Genomic DNA, 18907 nt, shown 5'->3' with positions numbered 1-18907 from the left:
ACTCATTTTTGTCCCCAATACAGTTACGGAGTAAAGAAACACACTAAAAGGTATGAAAAAGTTGTAGTAGTCTTTTACCTTCAGGCTATTAAATTTGAGTGATTTAGTCACATATTAACTCTAAATCTTGCTTTTTCTATCTTAAAATCTAGCTCTTTATTTTATCCTTGTTTTAAAAAATATTTGAATTAGTCTTTGTCAAATATTATGTCACACTTGAATTAGTCTTTGTAAAATCTAGCTCAAGTGCCTATTTATTTGTTTTGCTATTCTTACGTTCTCACTTCTTGGTGAAAACTAAAAATCCCATAGAAAGTTCCTTTATTTTCTTGGTTGGTTCTTTGGGAACTATTAATGCCTTCCAGGTCTTGCAAAAAACCTCCCATATGTCTTAGGCCTGAATTGGCAAGTTTTGTGTAGCATAGCCGAGTTCTAAACATTTACCTTGGTTGTCCCTTTTCCACTAGAGTCTCCAGGTGTTTTTGGTTGGGATTTATGTTTTAAGCCTTTTCTTTTTGCTAAGGTTGGGTTTTCATCAAATGTTGGTGGAGGTCTTTATCTGTATGCAAATTGATTAATTTCGTGGAGACCAAATGTGTTTTAAAGTAGACTAAATTGTTACATTCGCTTGGAGACCAAATATCTCTTTTCATTTTTTCAATGAAAAATTTCTTTTCATTGAAACCCTCTCTCTCTCTCTCTCTCGTTGTTTTAGCCATAAAAATTTTAGTCTCTTGCTGGCCAAATCCTCACATCAGGGACTCATATGGAGCTTTTGGAGCATCAAAATCCCTTCTGAGAGTGTTATCCATTTTGTCCACAAGCTCTTTCCTCTTATTCTAGTCAAGTCCTTCATCTTCTCGACCTTGTCGAACACTCAATTTTCCACTTCTTTCATTGATTCAATCTTTCATTTCTCTACCTATCTCCCCATTTTCATCTTCATTTCTTTCCTACCAATGTCTCTGCCTTTCATCGCTAATGCCGATGTTTCCCTAGTCATTGCATCTTCTCCGTCGGAGATCGGCCTTGTTTCTACTGTGTATGTCGAAGTCCAAGCCCTATGGTATTTCTACTGTGTATTTGACCCGAGAATTATTAGTAATGTGTTAAGTTCATTGTAATGTCTAATTTTGTTGGTGTGTATTTTTGCTTAGTATTGTCTTCTAAAGGGCTGGCCGGCAAAATCATAGACGAAGCTTTATGGTATTTCTTTTAATTATTGGAAAAGGAGGGCTCCTGGGTATGTTCTCGAAAGGGAAGGTAGAGGTAGTACTTCGAATGGCGAAGAGAGGCGGCTCGGCAAAGAATGGCGAAGAGAGGCGGCTCGGCAAAGAAGGAATGAGAAATCGTCAAAGATGACTTCTTTGTTGGCGAAACAAAGGGCTAGTTCTTTCTCTCTCCATCTTATGGTATTTCACTTGATTTCTTTCTTCTTGTCTTTCTTTATCCTTTTCTTCTTTCTCCTTTTTCTTTCTTTTTTTTATCTCTGTTTCTCCGTCTATCTTCTCCATCTCTTGCTTAATTTTCTCCATTCATATGATTGTATCTCAATATCTTTTTGTTTTTCTGTTTTCTTCATCTCATTTCCATTGATACTCCTTTCTTCTATCTCTCTCTTTTTGTTTGCCCTTTGTTAAAATTTGATACTTCATGTATTATTATTTAGTTTATAGCTAAATGTCATTAAAGCTAAAATATTGAAATATTAGTAAAGTAACTTGGTCATTAATGTTGCGTGTGTGTATCATTAGTGTGGGTGTTAGTTTAAACAATATAAAAAATTGTTACGACTGTTGTATTTGGTTAGTTAATCATGTATTTTTTTGCTAGGTTAAATCACTTCATGTTTATCCCCAATTCAAGTTGTGGAGTAGAAGAACACACTAAAAGGTATGAAAAAGTTGTAGTAGTCTTTTACCTTCAGGCTATTAAATTTGAGTGATTTAGTCACATATTAACTCTAAGTCTTGCTTTTAAATCTTAAAATCTAGCTCTTTATTTTATCCTTGTTTTAAAAAATATTTGAATTAGTCTTTGTCAAATATTATGTCACACTTGAATTAGTCTTTGTAAAATTTAGCTCAAGTGCCTATTTATTTTTTTTGCTATTCTTACGTTCTCACTTCTTGGTGAAAACTAAAAATCCCATAGAAAGTTCATTTATTTTCTTGGTTGGTTCTTTGGGAACTATTAATGCCTTCCAGGTCTTGCAAAAAACCTCCCATATGTCTTAGGCCTGAATTGGCAAGTTTTGTGTAGCATAGCCGAGTTCTAAACATTTACCTTGGTTGTCCCTTTTCCACTAGAGTCTCCAGGTGTTTTTGGTTGGGATTTATGTTTTAAGCCTTTTCTTTTTGCTAAGGTTGGGTTTTCATCAAATGTGGTGGAGGTCTTTATCTGTATGCCAATTGATTAATTTCGTGGAGACCAAATGTGTTTTAAAGTAGACTAAATTGTTACATTCGCTTGGAGACCAAATATCTCTTTTCATTTTTTCAATGAAAAATTTCGTTTCATTGAAACCACATGTTTAAATACTTATACAATACCGTTAAAGACTAGTCAAGGTGCATGCTAATGATCAGATAAAACAAGGATAAAAGTGGAGTATCTTTTCTCTTAACATTTTGAAAGGCTTTGGATTGACTAGAACAATATTCATGAAGTCTTGTTTATTATTTATCATTTGGATGATCCTCTTTCTAAAGGTAGAAGTCGTTTGGCAAGTAAGTTATGTTCAAGCCTGTGGATCCAGAAGACTATGGTGGAACTAGATGGTATATGGATCTCTTTCTAGAGTAAATGTCGTTTGTTTAATCTCCTTCCCAGTCTTATATTATAATTCACGCCGCTCTATTTGTCATGTGAGGAGGTCAGATCAGAATCCTACCATTAATTATGCAAGTTCAAATCTAAAAGAAGAATGGAGCAGGTGATCTAGATATAGGTATCTTACACAACCAAATTGATGAAAATCGAACCTATTTTTCAGAATTTGGATAAGATATTTTAATTAAGTCTCGGGTCAAATTGCATAGTTGGAACTGAGATACCTAAATTCTTTGTAGTTTCCATTCTTACATGAATTATTAGTAATGTGTTAAGTTCATTGTAATGTCTAATTTTGTTGGTGTGTATTTTTGCTTAGTATTGTCTTGTGAAGGGCCGGTCGGCAAAATCATAAACGAAGCTTTATGGTATTTCTTTTAATTATTGGAAAAGGAGGGCTCCTGGGTATGTTCTCGAAAGGGAAGGTAGAGGTAGTACTTCGAATGGCGAAGAGAGGCGGCTTGGCAAAGAAGGAATGAGAAATCGTCAAAGATGACTTCTTTGTTGGCGAAACGAAGGGCTAGTTCTTTCTCTCTCCATCTTATGGTATTTCACTTGATTTCTTTCTTCTTGTCCTTCTTTCTCCTTTTTCTTTCTTTTTTTATCTCTGTTTCTCCGTCTATCTTCTCCATCTCTTGCTTAATTTTCTCCATCCATATGATTGTATCTCAATATCTTTTTGTTTTTCTGTTTTCTTCATCTCATTTCTATTGATACTCCTTTCTTCTATTTCTCTCTCTTTTTGTTTGCCCTTTGTTAGAATTTGATACTTCATGTATTATTATTTAGTTTATAGCTAAATGTCATTAAAGCTAAAATATTGAAATATTAGTAAAGTAACTTGGTCATTAGTGTTGCGTGTGTGTATCATTAGTGTGGGTGTTAGTTTAAACAATATAAAAAATTGTTACGACTGTTGTATTTGGTTAGTTAATCATGTATTTTTTTGCTAGGTTAAATCACTTCATTTTTATCCCCAATTCAAGTCGTGGAGTAGAAGAACACACTAAAAGGTATGAAAAAGTTGTAGTAGTCTTTTACCTTCAGGCTATTAAATTTGAGTGATTTAGTCACATATTAACTATAAATCTTGCTTTTTCTATCTTAAAATCTAGCTCTTTATTTTATCCTTGTTTTAAAAAATATTTGAATTAGTCTTTGTCAAATATTATGTCACACTTGAATTAGTCTTTGTAAAATCTAGCTCAAGTGCCTATTTATTTGTTTTGCTATTCTTATGTTCTCACTTCTTGGTGAAAACTAAAAATCCCATAGAAAGTTCATTTATTTTCTTGGTTGGTTCTTTGGGAACTATTAATGCCTTCCACGTCTTGCAAAAAACCTCCCATATGTCTTAGGCCTGAATTGGCAAGTTTTGTGTAGCATAGTCGAGTTCTAAACATTTACCTTGGTTGTCCCTTTTCCACTAGAGTCTCCAGGTGTTTTTGGTTGGGATTTATGTTTTAAGCCTTTTCTTTTTGCTAAGGTTGGGTTTTCATCAAATGTTGGTGGAGGTCTTTATCTGTATGCAAATTGATTAATTTCGTGGAGACCAAATGTGTTTTAAAGTAGACTAAATTGTTACATTCGTTTGGAGACCAAATATCTCTTTTCATTTTCTCAATGAAAAATTTCGTTTCATTGAAACCCTCTCTCTCTCTCTCTCTCTCTCGTTGTTTTAGCCATAAAAATTTTAGTCTCTTGCTGGCCAAATCCTCACATCAGGGACTCATATGGAGCTTTTGGAGCATCAAAATCCCTTCTTAGAGTGTTATCCATTTTCATCTTCATTTCTCTCCTACCAATGTCTCCGCCTTTCATCGCCAATGCCGATGTTTCCATCGTCATTGCATCTTCTCCGTCGGAGATCGGCCTTGTTTCTACTGTGTATATCGAAGTCCAAGCCCACTGTATCGATCAACCTCTCCCTTTTCCCTCTATTCCCAAAAACCCCTTCAAAATCCTCGATGGCTCTCCTAGCTCTGCCGCTGACAATCCGGGTGTTTATTATCCATAGATCATTTACATTCTCTTCTTGTTTTGGAGTTTTTAGCCTTCATAACGTGTTTTTTTTTTTACTCTGTTTGGTAACTGAGTTGATTGATGTCTCAAAGGAAGAGTAGTGACATGCATTGAGTTTTGTTTGTTTTTATTTTTTTCTAGTTTTTGATTATGTGTCGAAAATCTCGTTTTGTTGGAACTTGAGTTTTTCCTGAATGCGTTTGAGGCCGTGGCCACTTCTTACGGTTTTAGAGTGTTTGAATTGTGTTGATATGTGAATGCAGATGATTCACAATTATTATTTCTGATCTTTTTGGCCAACAGTCGGCAATGTTGGTGCCTAGTGATTCCAGTTCGGTGCAGGTGAATAGAAATTGAGATACGGTGCTTGTCTAGTTTGGTGGCAAGCACTGGGTGGGCATTATGTGACTCTCTTGGACTATTTGGTTGGTCTATTGATGTCCACATTTATAAATCAAGAATAAATGTTTGCTTTTTTGTTCAAGTTGTGGCTAATTAGCAGCTTCTATGATTTTGGTGAAGATTTCCTACAGGTGAGTAAAAGGAAGCACGTTGTATGGTTTCAAGGGTGTCCTACAGGGATCATGAAATGTAAATATGTAGAACTGACTGCACAATTTATCTACCCATATCGCAATCAGGTTAATTTTCTTGAAGGGATTTCTAGCTTTCAGTTGTTAGAATTGTTAGTGTGAATATGTGTGGTCTCGATGCGAAGTGATTGCCATTTGAATGCAATTCTTGATTTAAATGAATTTTTGTTTTATTAGGGTGGTTTTGATATGATATGCAGTGGGAGGGATCAGATTGAAACTCTAGATCAGGTGAAACTCTTTCTTCCCAGAATTTTCATTTTGAGACGTCTTAGTTGTAGTCAAGGCATTAATTGACAGTTCGGTTCTATTTTCAGTTTAAGCAAGCTGAAGAAACTGCTCAGAAGCTTTGATCTGGATGGCCTTGTCAATTGGTGGAGATGATTCCAACACAAATGCCTGTCTCCTCGCTGAAAACTTTAGGTATTTTTCACAACTATGAAATTTGTTTATTGCCTCCCTCCTTTTTGCTCTCTCTTCTCACTCTCATTGTCATAGATAAGCTATTATATGTTATTTTTATTGTAGAAATAAATATAAGGTTGAGTAATTAATTACTCTAGGGTACCATTTTTTGTGTGCAAGACTCTGTTATTTATATTCCCTTTCTATCTGTTGTTTTCAAATTAGGAGTAAGAATTTGAACCCGAGTGATTGGTTGCCCAAAACTATTGATGGTGATCTCAAATGCAAAGAGGTCACCACAAGTTTTGGATTTGATTCTGCTTGCAAGGTACTCATTTCTCTTTGTAACTGCTTTAGAATTAATATTTCGTTTGGATTGAACTTTGGTGACTCTTTCAAAGTTGAAGTAGTCTCTTCAAGAACTCAAGGAAAAAATGGAATATCGCATTCATGAGATGAGACTCTTAATAGGCTTTGCTGATGTTTATGCAGATATATTAAAAAATGATTGGTAATGTGTACAAAGAGAAATCATAATAAACATCAATTGAGAAAAGCTCCGGATTAAAACAGTCAAGATTCTGGAAGAACGAGAGAAGAAGAAAATGCCACCGTGGACGTGAAAGGCCCAGCTTGGAATAAGTAGTCCCTGAGCTACTATTTTAAGACCTCATCACGGATGCATTCTTTTTTAATATCCTTTTTCTGCATCAATACTTCATGAACTTTCATCACCTTATTATTACCTGTTATCATATATTTGCTTTTACTTCTTTCAAAAAAAAAAAAAAAAAGGGCGAGAAAAATTTTGCTAACTTTCTTTTATTGTTATCATTACCCTCTCAATGTTTTCTTTGCAAACGATCAAGGCACACGATTGCGGAGGCGCCGCATGAAGATACAACTACTTTATTATTATCATTACCCTCTCAATGTTTTCTTTGATGCAATGCAAAGGAAGATCGCCGCAAAGAAGGAGGCATCGACAGACAATGCCGACGACAGCGCAAATTTTGGGGTTGTATTTTTCCTTCACTCTATTCCAAATTCTGCACCATCGCATCGTATTTTAATTTTGAAAGTTTTATCACCGCATCCTGTTTGATTACTGCAATCATTTAACATTGATAAATTTAATAAGTCGCCGCATGCTTTCTCTTTGCCATTTATGATTTCAATGATGAATCACATGCATCTATTTTTTTTTTATATACTAGAGTTAACTTATTTTTAGGACAATCACCTCAAGAAATGTTTCTAAAAGTTAGTGGTCGGCTAGCTTTCTTTCAAACTGATCCTTTACCAAACTTCTTAAGAACATCGCATGACTTCTTTCAATCTATTGGCAAGGAGGACATTGTCGCATTTTAAATTTTGGGGTGAGGTATTTATTTTCAACCTTGCTATTTTTAGCTATATGAAGAAAAAAAAGGAAACTTAGAATAACAACTCCACTGCCAACGCAATGGAGAAACACATGTTGATAAGAGTTAAGTTGTGAATGACACATACCTGTAGTTGGATGTCCGCAAGACACACGTGGGGGCAAGCCAAAACGAAAGTAAGTTGCCAGGATCAACGCATAAAGAAATACCGCAATTCCGCTGCTAAGTATGTATGAGTCTAGTTTGAGAAAGAGCGTCTTGCTCATAATTGGATGTCCGCATGACACATGTAGGGGTAAGCCAAAATGAAGGCAAGGCATGCGTCCATCGCATGGTAGTTGCGCTCGTCAAGCGATTGCGATCACCGTGTCGAAGTTGCGGTATTAAGCGAATGCGGTCACTGCAAGATTGCGGCTACACGATAACGCATAATAGAGGGATCAACGCAAGGTTGGTGGAATGAACGCTGACGTACATCTTGGGAAAATAAAAAACTGATGTTGACATTTCACCTACTACGCCATTAGCAGCAGAGATTTAGAAAGGACTAACACGTCGCGAATGTCAGAATCAGAGCAGTCCATTAATGCTGTCGGCGATCCAATCTCTATATAAAGAAGCCGGTGAGCAGAATGCCAACTTATCTAGAGTTTTTCCCTACGATCCAGACAAATGCGTGAGAAGAAGGCTTGAGAATCTTCATCTCCTTCTTCCATTCCGAGAAACGACCAAAGCCTACGATCGGAGCTAGATCTCGGGAGAGTCAGCTCCACCGCTCATCCATGGCACCTGATGCGTTATTTTATGAGGTGGAATTATGGATGAAAATGCGTTGAGCACTTAAGTTTTCTCAGTGGAATTCAAGTAAAACCCCACTGAGTTTCTTGGTAAGTCCAGGGTCAAACACAGGGACTTGGGAAAAAATATGCGGTGGTAATTTCTCAGAAGAATTTGCGGTAACCAAATAAATCAAGTAGTTATTGGGAATGTTGTTTATGGTAATAAAAATAAACAAATGCAGCGGAATTCGAAAAGAGTTATAAAACGGAAGACGCGATGAGTATGCGGTGAATGGGTTGAGAAGAGTTTCGGCTAACACTTCTTAGGATGTGTTCATGCTATGCGATCATGCAACACACATACAATAGTAAATCATCTCTCGATGCGAATGCTACGACTTTTAATGCTAGAACGCATGCGATATATGCAATAAGACTATAGGACCTACACATAAGCCTCTATTCTTATTTATGCGATGAAAAAATGACGCATACACATATAAGGCGACCACATAATACCATACCTATCCCTAGGATGCATGCGATGCAGGTTGGCAAACAGAATTTATCTCTAGGTTCTTATCTTTTGTTTATGCAGTTCTAATCTTGCTCTCTCGAGTCTAGATTCTAACTTAGCTCTTTCAAATCTTAGGTTCTTTCTTTAGACTCTCTCTCTCGAGTAGCTCTAAAGGGATGTCGAGCACAACATAAAGAAAATGGAGAACCTAAAGAGAGAGTCTAAAGAGCTACTCGAGAGAGTGTCTAAAGAGAGAGTCTAAAGGGATCAATATGTCATTCTTGAACTGATATCATTTATAACCCGCTTTCTACAGGTGCAACAGCTTATTTCGGAACTCAATGAAATTCTTGCCCATGATATTATAGATGAGGATAGGTTATGGAAAAATAAATATTATAGATGAGGATAGGTTATGGGAAATGAAACTTACTACTCGTGCTTGAACTTTTGCTGTTTTACTTTAACGCTCCATTCCAAGTAATTGTTTTTTCTTTTTGTTTTATACACGTCTTTCCATGAAATTGAGATGGAAAAGAGAAGGCAACAAGGTGCATATAATTGGCGGCCAATTCAAGGGGTAGTCACATTTCTTTGGGTACTTATTCTATTCGTGCTTGAACTTTTGCTGTTTTACTTAAACGCTCCTGTTTAATAATTTAGTGATTAACACATATTATATTTAGCACTTGGGTAGTAGGCAAATCAGTTGAGATCTCAAAAACATGCATGTTGGTAAATGCATCAAGATCTTTTAAATTCATATTTGATAATTAGGGGTATCAAGTATCTAGACTTCCATTATGAACTCGTAAAGAAAATGCCCAATCAAGTGATGGGTTAGGCTTACAGCTACTTGACTTTCAAATGTAAACTTACCAATGGTACGAGCGAATGGCCATGAGATGATACGAAAAAAATTATACTTTGCTGGTTAGTGCTCTGTGTGTTATCTCTGTTTATTTCTTCTTTTGACTTATAGGTACAAAGGGATGTGTGGTTTACCCACGAACTTTGATTCAACTTATTGCTATGCTTTGGGTTACACTGCTGGAGCTCTCCTCCAGAGTGGAAAAACTGGACCAATATCATCGATCTGTCTGTCCCACTTCTTGTACCTCCTGATCATTTTAGTCTCTAACCTTTTAACCTTTCATTCTTTTTCTTGATATCAGTTTCCTCCATAGATTTTTTCCTCATTTCTATTACTTACTAGTTATGCATACCGGGTAGGAAATTTGGCTGCTTCTGTTGAAGATTGGATGGCTGGCGAAACTGCATTGACTTTGTTAATGGATGTGGAGAGGAGACACGGTATGATTTTTTCATGAAAACGTGCATTCCTGTTCTCATGTTTTCTTGAATAACACGTTAATAATTTTTTTTATAGAACATTTTTTATGGGGAATAAGAAGGGAAATGATAAACAGAGTATCAATTATCCAGCCAAAATGAGAACAAATGGAGATAACTAGAAGAAAAAAAATGAAAGATGAAAAAAACTCTCCAATCTATATTAAAAAGACAACAATTTTCTAGTTGATGAGACTTAAAAGTTTATTTATTTTTTTCTTTTTTAGAGTATCCAAATAACTTAATAGTTACTTATACAATACTATAAAGACTAGTCAAGGTGCATGTAAGATCAGAAAAACAAGGATAAAAGTGGAGTATCTTTTCTCTTAACAATTTTGAAAGGCTTTGGATTGATAGAACATCTTCATGAAGTCTAGTTTAATATTTATCATTTGATGATCTCTTTCTAAAGGTAGAATTCGTTTGGCAAGTAAGTTCAAGCCTGTGATCAAGAAGACAATGGTGGAACTAGATGGTAATATGATCTCTTTCTAGAGTAAATGTCGTTTCCTTTAATCTCCTTCCCAGTCTTATATTATAATTCACGCCGCTCGATTTGTCATGTGAGGAGGTCAGATCAGAATCCTACCATTAATTATGCAAGTTCAAATCTAAAAGAAGAATGGAGCAGGTGATCTAGATATAGGTATCTTACACAACCAAATTGATGAAAATCGAACCTATTTTTCAGAATTTGGATAAGATATTTTAATGAAGTCTCGGGTCAAATTCCATAGTTGGAAGTGAGATACCTAAATTCTTTGTAGTTTCCATTCTTACATGAATTATTAGTAATGTGTTAAGTTCATTGTAATGTCTAATTTTGTTGGTGTATATTTTTGCTTAGTATTGTCTTGTAAAGGGTCGGCCGGCAAAATCATAGACGAAGATTTATGGTATTTCTTTTAATTATTGGAAAAGGAGGGCTCCTGGGTATGTTCTCGAAAGGGAAGGTAGAGGTAGTACTTCGAATGGCGAAGAGAGGCGGCTCGGCAAAGAAGGAATGAGAAATCGTCAAAGATGACTTCTTTGTTGGCGAAACGAAGGGCTAGTTCTTTCTCTCTCCATCTTATGGTATTTCACTTGATTTCTTTCTTCTTGTCTTTCTTTATCCTTTTCTTCTTTCTCCTTTTTCTTTCTTTTTTTTATCTCTGTTTCTCCGTCTATCTTCTCCATCTCTTGCTTAATTTTCTCCATTCATATGATTGTATCTCAATATCTTTTTGTTTTTCTGTTTTCTTCATCTCATTTCCATTGATACTCCTTTCTTCTATTTCTTTCTCTCTTTTTGTTTGCCCTTTGTTAAAATTTGATACTTCATGTATTATTATTTAGTTTATAGCTAAATGTCATTAAAGCTAAAATATTGAAATATTAGTTAAGTAACTTGGTCATTAGTGTTGCGTGTGTGTATCATTAGTGTGGATGTTAGTTTAAACAATATAAAAAATTGTTACGACTGTTGTATTTGGTTAGTTCATCATGTACATTTTTGCTAGGTTGAATCACTTTATTTTTGTCCCCAATTCAAGTTACGGAGTAGAAGAACACACTAAAAGGTATGAAAAAGTTGTAGTAGTCTTTTACCTTCAGGCTATTAAATTTGAGTGATTTAGTCACATATTAACTCTAAATCTTGCTTTTTCTATCTTAAAATCTAGCTCTTTATTTTATCCTTGTTTTAAAAAATATTTGAATTAGTCTTTGTCAAATATTATGTCACACTTGAATTAGTCTTTGTAAAATCTAGCTCAAGTGCCTATTTATTTGTTTTGCTATTCTTACGTTCTCACTTCTTGGTGAAAACTAAAAATCCCATAGAAAGTTCCTTTATTTTCTTGGTTGGTTCTTTGGGAACTATTAATGCCTTCCAGGTCTTGCAAAAAACCTCCCATATGTCTTAGGCCTGAATTGGCAAGTTTTGTGTAGCATAGCCGAGTTCTAAACATTTACCTTGGTTGTCCCTTTTCCACTAAAGTCTCCAGGTGTTTTTGGTTGGGATTTATGTTTTAAGCCTTTTCTTTTTGCTAAGGTTGGGTTTTCATCAAATGTTGGTGGAGGTCTTTATCTGTATGCAAATTGATTAATTTCGTGGAGACCAAATGTGTTTTAAAGTAGACTAAATTGTTACATTCGCTTGGAGACCAAATATCTCTTTTCATTTTTTCAATGAAAAATTTCTTTTCATTGAAACCCTCTCTCTCTCTCTCTCTCGTTGTTTTAGCCATAAAAATTTTAGTCTCTTGCTGGCCAAATCCTCACATCAGGGACTCATATGGAGCTTTTGGAGCATCAAAATCCCTTCTGAGAGTGTTATCCATTTTGTCCACAAGCTCTTTCCTCTTATTCTAGTCAAGTCCTTCATCTTCTCGACCTTGTCGAACACTCAATTTTCCACTTCTTTCATTGATTCAATCTTTCATTTCTCTACCTATCTCCCCATTTTCATCTTCATTTCTTTCCTACCAATGTCTCCGCCTTTCATCGCTAATGCCGATGTTTCCCTAGTCATTGCATCTTCTCCGTCGGAGATCGGCCTTGTTTCTACTGTGTATGTCGAAGTCCAAGCCCTATGGTATTTCTACTGTGTATTTGACCCGAGAATTATTAGTAATGTGTTAAGTTCATTGTAATGTCTAATTTTGTTGGTGTGTATTTTTGCTTAGTATTGTCTTCTAAAGGGCTGGCCGGCAAAATCATAGACGAAGCTTTATGGTATTTCTTTTAATTATTGGAAAAGGAGGGCTCCTGGGTATGTTCTCGAAAGGGAAGGTAGAGGTAGTACTTCGAATGGCGAAGAGAGGCGGCTCGGCAAAGCGGCTCGGCAAAGAAGGAATGAGAAATCGTCAAAGATGACTTCTTTGTTGGCGAAACGAAGGGCTAGTTCTTTCTCTCTCCATCTTATGGTATTTCACTTGATTTCTTTCTTCTTGTCTTTCTTTATCCTTTTCTTCTTTCTCCTTTTTCTTTCTTTTTTTTTTATCTCTGTTTCTCCGTCTATCTTCTCCATCTCTTGCTTAATTTTCTCCATTCATATGATTGTATCTCAATATCTTTTTGTTTTTCTGTTTTCTTCATCTCATTTCCATTGATACTCCTTTCTTCTATTTCTCTCTCTTTTTGTTTGCCCTTTGTTAAAATTTGATACTTCATGTATTATTATTTAGTTTATAGCTAAATGTCATTAAAGCTAAAATATTGAAATATTAGTAAAGTAACTTGGTCATTAGTGTTGCGTGTGTGTATCATTAGTGTGGATGTTAGTTTAAACAATATAAAAAATTGTTACGACTGTTGTATTTGGTTAGTTAATCATGTACTTTTTTGCTAGGCTGAATCACTTCATTTTTGTCCATAATTCAAGTTACGGAGTAGAAGAACACACTAAAAGGTATGAAAAAGTTGTAGTAGTCTTTTACCTTCAGGCTATTAAATTTGAGTGATTTAGTCACATATTAACTCTAAATCTTGCTTTTTCTATCTTAAAATCTAGCTCTTTATTTTATCCTTGTTTTAAAAAATATTTGAATTAGTCTTTGTCAAATATTATGTCACACTTGAATTAGTCTTTGTAAAATTTAGCTCAAGTGCCTATTTATTTGTTTTGCTATTCTTACGTTCTCACTTCTTGGTGAAAACTAAAAATCCCATAGAAAGTTCATTTATTTTCTTGGTTGGTTCTTTGGGAACTATTAATGCCTTCCAGGTCTTGCAAAAAACCTCCCATATGTCTTAGGCCTGAATTGGCAAGTTTTGTGTAGCATAGCCGAGTTCTAAACATTTACCTTGGTTGTCCCTTTTCCACTAGAGTCTCCAGGTGTTTTTGGTTGGGATTTATGTTTTAAGCCTTTTCTTTTTGCTAAGGTTGGGTTTTCATCAAATGTGGTGGAGGTCTTTATCTGTATGCCAATTGATTAATTTCGTGGAGACCAAATGTGTTTTAAAGTAGACTAAATTGTTACATTCGCTTGGAGACCAAATATCTCTTTTCATTTTTTCAATGAAAAATTTCGTTTCATTGAAACCCTCTCTCTCTCTCTCGTTGTTTTAGCCATAAAAATTTTAGTCTCTTGCTGGCCAAATCCTCACATCAGGGACTCATATGGAGCTTTTGGAGCATCAAAATCCCTTCTGAGAGTGTTATCCATTTTGTCCACAAGCTCTTTCCTCTTATTCTAGTCAAGTCCTTCATCTTCTCGACCTTGTCGAACACTCAATTTTCCACTTCTTTCATTGATTCAATCTTTCATTTCTCTACCTATCTCCCCATTTTCATCTTCGTTTCTTTCCTACCAATGTCTCCGCCTTTCATCGCTAATGCCGATGTTTCCCTAGTCATTGCATCTTCTCCGTCGGAGATCGGCCTTGTTTCTACTGTGTATATCGAAGTCCAAGCCCACTGTATCGATCAACCTCTCCCTTTTCCCTCTATTCCCAAAAACCCCTTCAAAATCCTCGATGGCCCTCCTAGCTCTGCCGCTGGCAATCCGAGTGTTTATTATCCATAGATCATTTACTTTCTCTTCTTGTTTTGGAGTTTTTAGCCTTCATAACGTGTTTTTTTTTTACTCTGTTTGGTAACTGAGTTGATTGATGTCTCAAAGGAAGAGTAGTGATGCATTGAGTTTTGTTTGTTCTTTTACTGTTTTGCTTATGATTGTAAATTTCGCTTTTGTTTGGAACTTGAGTTTTACTGAATGCGTTTGAGGCCAGTTGCTACTTCTTAAGGTTTTAGAGTGTTTGAATTGTGTGTTATATGTGCGCGCAGATGATATCACAAAGTTGTTTCTTGATCTTTTCGGCCAACCGTTGGCAATGTTGGTGCCAAGTGATTCCAGTTCGGTGCAGGTGAATAAGAAATTGAAGATCGGAGTTGTCTAGTCTGGTGGCCAAGCACTGGGAGGGCATAATGTGATTTCTGGACTATTTGCTAGGGTCTCATTGTGTCCACCTTTATAAATCAAGAATAAATGTTTGCTTTTCTGTTCAAGTTGTGGCTAATTAGCAGCTTCTATGATTTTGGTGAAGATTACCTACAAGTTTATACAAAAGGAAGCACGTTGTATGGTTTCAAGGGTGGTCCTGCAGGGATCATGAAATGTAAATATGTAGAACTAACTGCATAATTTATCTACCCATATCGCAATCAGGTTAATTTTCTTGAAGGGATTTCTAGCTTTCACTTGTTAGAATTATTAGTGTGAATATGTGCAGTCTTGATTCGAAGTGATTGCCATTTGTATGCAATTCTTGATTTAAATGCATTTTTGTTTTATTAGGGTGGTTTTGATATGATATGTAGTGGGAGGGATAAGATTGAAACACTAGATCAGGTGAAATTCTTTCTTCCCAGAATTTTCATTTTGAGACGTCTTAGTTGTAGTCAAGGCATTAATTGACTGTTCGTTTCTATTTTCAGTTTAAGCAAGCTGAAGAAACTGCTAAGAAGCTTGATTTGGATGGCCTTGTCAATTGGTGGAGATGATTCCAACACAAATGCCTGTCTCCTCGCTGAAAACTTTATGTATTTTTCAAAACTATGAAATTTGTTTATTGCCTCCCTCCTTTTTGCTCTCTCTTTCTTACTTTCATTGTCATAGATAAGCTATTATATGTTATTTTTATTGCAGAAATATAAGGTTGAGTAATTAATTACTATAGGGTACCATTTTTTGTGTGTGCAAGACTCTGTTATTTATATTCCCCTTCTATCTGTTGTTTTCAAATTAGGAGTAAGAATTTGAACCCGAGTGATTGATTGCCCAAAACTATTGATGGTGATCTCAAATGCAAAGAGGTCACCACAAGTTTTGGATTTGATTCTGCTTGCAAGGTACTCATTTCTCTTTGTAACTACTTTAGAATTGATATTTCGTTTGGATTGAACTTTGGTGACTCTTTCAAAGTTGAAGTAGTTTCTTCAAGAACTCAAGGAAAAAATGGAATATCGCATTCATGAGATGAGACTCTTAATAGGCTCTGCTGATATTTATGCAGATATATTAAAAAATGATTGGTAATGTGCACAAAGAGGAAATCATAATAAACATCAATCGAGAAAAGGTCCGGATTAAAACAGTCAAGATTCTGGAAGAACGAGAGAAGAAGAAAATGCCACCGTGGACGTGAAAGGCCCAGCTTGGAATAAGTAGTCCTTGAGTTACTATGTGAAGACCTCATCACGGATGCATTCTTTTCGAATATCCTTTTTCTACATCAATACTTCATGAACTTTCATCACCTTATTATTACCTGTTATCATATATTTGCTTTTACGTCTTTCAAAAAAAAAAAGAAAAAAGGGCGAGAAAAATTTTGCTAACTTTCTTTTATTGTTATCATTACCCTCTCAATGTTTTCTTTGCAAACGATCAAGGCACACGATTGCGGAGGCGCCGCATGAAGATACAACTACTTTATTATTATCATTACCCTCTCAATGTTTTCTTTGATGGAATGCAAAGGAAGATCGCCGCAAAGAAGGAGGCATCGACAAACAATGCCGACGACAGCGCACATTTTGGGGTTGTATTTTTCCTTCACTCTATTCCAAATTCTGCACCATCGCATCGTATTTTAATTTTGAAAGTTTTATCACCGCATCCTGTTTGATTACCGCAATCATTTAACATTGATAAATTTAGTAAGTCGCCGCATGCTTTCTCTTTGCCATTTATGATTTCAATGATGAATCACATGCATCTATTTTTTTTTATATACTAGAGTTAACTTATTTTTAGGACAATCACCTCAAGAAATGTTTCTAAAAGTTAGTGGTCGGCTAGCTTTCTTTCAAACTGATCCTTTACCAAACTTCTTAAGAACATCGCATGACTTCTTTCAATCTATTGGCAAGGAGGACATTGTCGCATTTTAAATTTTGGGGTGAGGTATTTATTTTCAACCTTGCTATTTTTAGCTATATGAAGAAAAAAAAGGAAAATTAGAATAACAACTCCACTGCCAACGCAATGGAGAAACACATGTTGATAAGAGTTAAGTTGTGAATGACACATACCTGTAGTTGGATGTCCGCAAGACACACGTGGGGGCAAGCCAAAACGAAAGTAAGTTGCCAGGATCAACGCATAAAGAAATACCGCAATTCCGCTGCTAAGTATGTATGAGTCTAGTTTGAGAAAGAGCGTCTTGCTCCTAATTGGATGTCCGCATGACACATGTAGGGGTAAGCCAAAATGAAGGCAAGGCATGCGTCCATCGCATGGTAGTTGCGCTCGTCAAGCGATTGCGATCACCGTGTCGAAGTTGCGGTATTAAGCGAATGCGGTCACTGCAAGATTGCGGCTACACGATAACGCATAATAGAGGGATCAACGCAAGGTTGGTGGAATGAACGCTGACGTACATCTTGGGAAAATAAAAAACTGATGTTGACATTTCACCTACTACGCCATTAACAGCAGAGATTTAGAAAGGACTAACACGTCGCGAATGTCAGAATCAGAGCAGTCCATTAATGCTGTCGGCGATCCAATCTCTATATAAAGAAGCCGGTGAGCAGAATGCCAACTTATCTAGAGTTTTTCCCTGCGATCCAGACAAATGCGTGAGAAGAAGGCTTGAGAATCTTCATCTCCTTCTTCCATTCCGAGAAACGACCAAAGCCTACGATCGGAGCTAGATCTCGGGAGAGTCAGCTCCACCGCCCATCCATGGCACCTGATGCGTTATTTTATGAGGTGGAATTATGGATGAAAATGCGTTGAGCACTTAAGTTTTCTCAGTGGAATTCAAGTAAAACCCCACTGAGTTTCTTGGTAAGTTCAGGGTCAAACACAGGGACTTGGGAAAAAATATGCGGTGGTAATTTCTCAGAACAATTTGCGGTAACCAAATAAATCAAGTAGTTATTGGGAATGTTGTTTGTGGTAATAAAAATAAACAAATGCAGCGGAATTCGAAAAGAGTTATAAAACGGAAGACGCGATGAGTATGCGGTGAATGGGTTGAGAAGAGTTTCGGCTAACACTTCTTAGGATGTGTTCATGCTATGCGATCATGCAACACACATACAATAGTAAATCATCTCTTGATGCGAATGCTACGACTTTTAATGCTAGAACGCATGCGATATATGCGATAAGACTATAGGACCTATACATAAGCCTCTATTCTTATTTATGCGATGAAAAAATGACGCATACACATATAAGGCGACCACATAATACCATACCTATCTCTAGGATGCATGCGATGCAGGTTGGCAAACAGAATTTTTCTCTAGGTTCTTATCTTTTGTTTATGCAGTTCTAATCTTGCTCTCTCGAGTCTAGATTCTAACTTAGCTCTTTCAAATCTTAGGTTCTTTCTTTAGACTCTCTCTCTCGAGTAGCTCTAAAGGGATGTCGAGCACAACATAAAGAAAATGGAGAACCTAAAGAGAGAGTCTAAAGAGCTACTCAAGAGAGACTCGAGAGAGAGTCTAAAGAGAGAGTCTAAAGGGATCAATATGTCATTCTTGAACTGATATCATTTATAACCCGCTTTCTACAGGTGCAACAGCTTATTTCGGAACTCAATGAAATTCTTGCCCATGATATTATAGATGAGGATAGGTTATGGAAAAATAAATATTATAGATGAGGATAGGTTATGGGAAATGAAACTCACTACTCGTGCTTGAACTTTTGCTGTTTTACTTTAACGCTCCATTCCAAGTAATTGTTTTTTCTTTTTGTTTTATACACGTCTTTCCATGAAATTGAGATGGAAAAGAGAAGGCAACAAGGTGCATATAATTGGCGGCCAATTCAAGGGGTAGTCACATTTCTTTGGGTACTTATTCTATTCGTGCTTGAACTTTTGCTGTTTTACTTAAACGCTCCTATTTAATAATTTAGTGATTAACACATATTATATTTAGCACTTGGGTAGTAGGCAAATCAGTTGAGATCTCAAAAACATGCATGTTGGTAAATGCATCAAGATCTTTTAAATTCATATTTGATAATTAGGGGTATCAAGTATCTAGACTTCCATTATGAACTCGTAAAGAAA

General features: G+C 36.0%; 2 long non-coding RNA genes across 7 annotated transcripts in view; both read left to right on the top strand.

The window, feature by feature from the left end:
- LOC150031294 (uncharacterized) overlaps positions 1-12700 on the top strand; it is a 47309-nt gene extending 34609 nt beyond the window's left edge. For all 5 annotated transcript variants that reach the window (XR_016525978.1, XR_016525980.1, XR_016525982.1 and 2 more), the window contains 6 exons: positions 5377-5495; positions 5625-5678; positions 5765-5870; positions 6078-6180; positions 6345-9847; positions 10737-12700. This is a non-coding gene — a long non-coding RNA (uncharacterized LOC150031294). The remainder of the gene's footprint in view (positions 1-5376; positions 5496-5624; positions 5679-5764; positions 5871-6077; positions 6181-6344; positions 9848-10736) is intronic.
- A 2235-nt stretch (positions 12701-14935) lies between these two features.
- Positions 14936-18637, top strand: LOC150031293 (uncharacterized). Of its 2 annotated transcripts, XR_016525976.1 has the most exons (5): positions 14936-15039; positions 15169-15222; positions 15309-15413; positions 15620-15722; positions 15887-18637. It is a non-coding gene; the product is annotated as an uncharacterized LOC150031293 (long non-coding RNA). The 2 variants fall into 2 exon arrangements; XR_016525975.1 differs by lacking the exons at positions 15620-15722; positions 15887-18637 and having other exon boundaries at positions 15309-15568.
- Positions 18638-18907: the final 270 nt, after the last annotated feature.

The sequence above is a fragment of the Benincasa hispida genome, unplaced genomic scaffold (assembly GCF_027475165.1).
Source record: "Benincasa hispida cultivar pf3 unplaced genomic scaffold, pf3_genome.v1.1 HicScf1320, whole genome shotgun sequence".
Lineage (NCBI taxonomy): Eukaryota > Viridiplantae > Streptophyta > Magnoliopsida > Cucurbitales > Cucurbitaceae > Benincasa > Benincasa hispida.
This window is presented reverse-complemented; position numbering and strand designations above follow the sequence as displayed.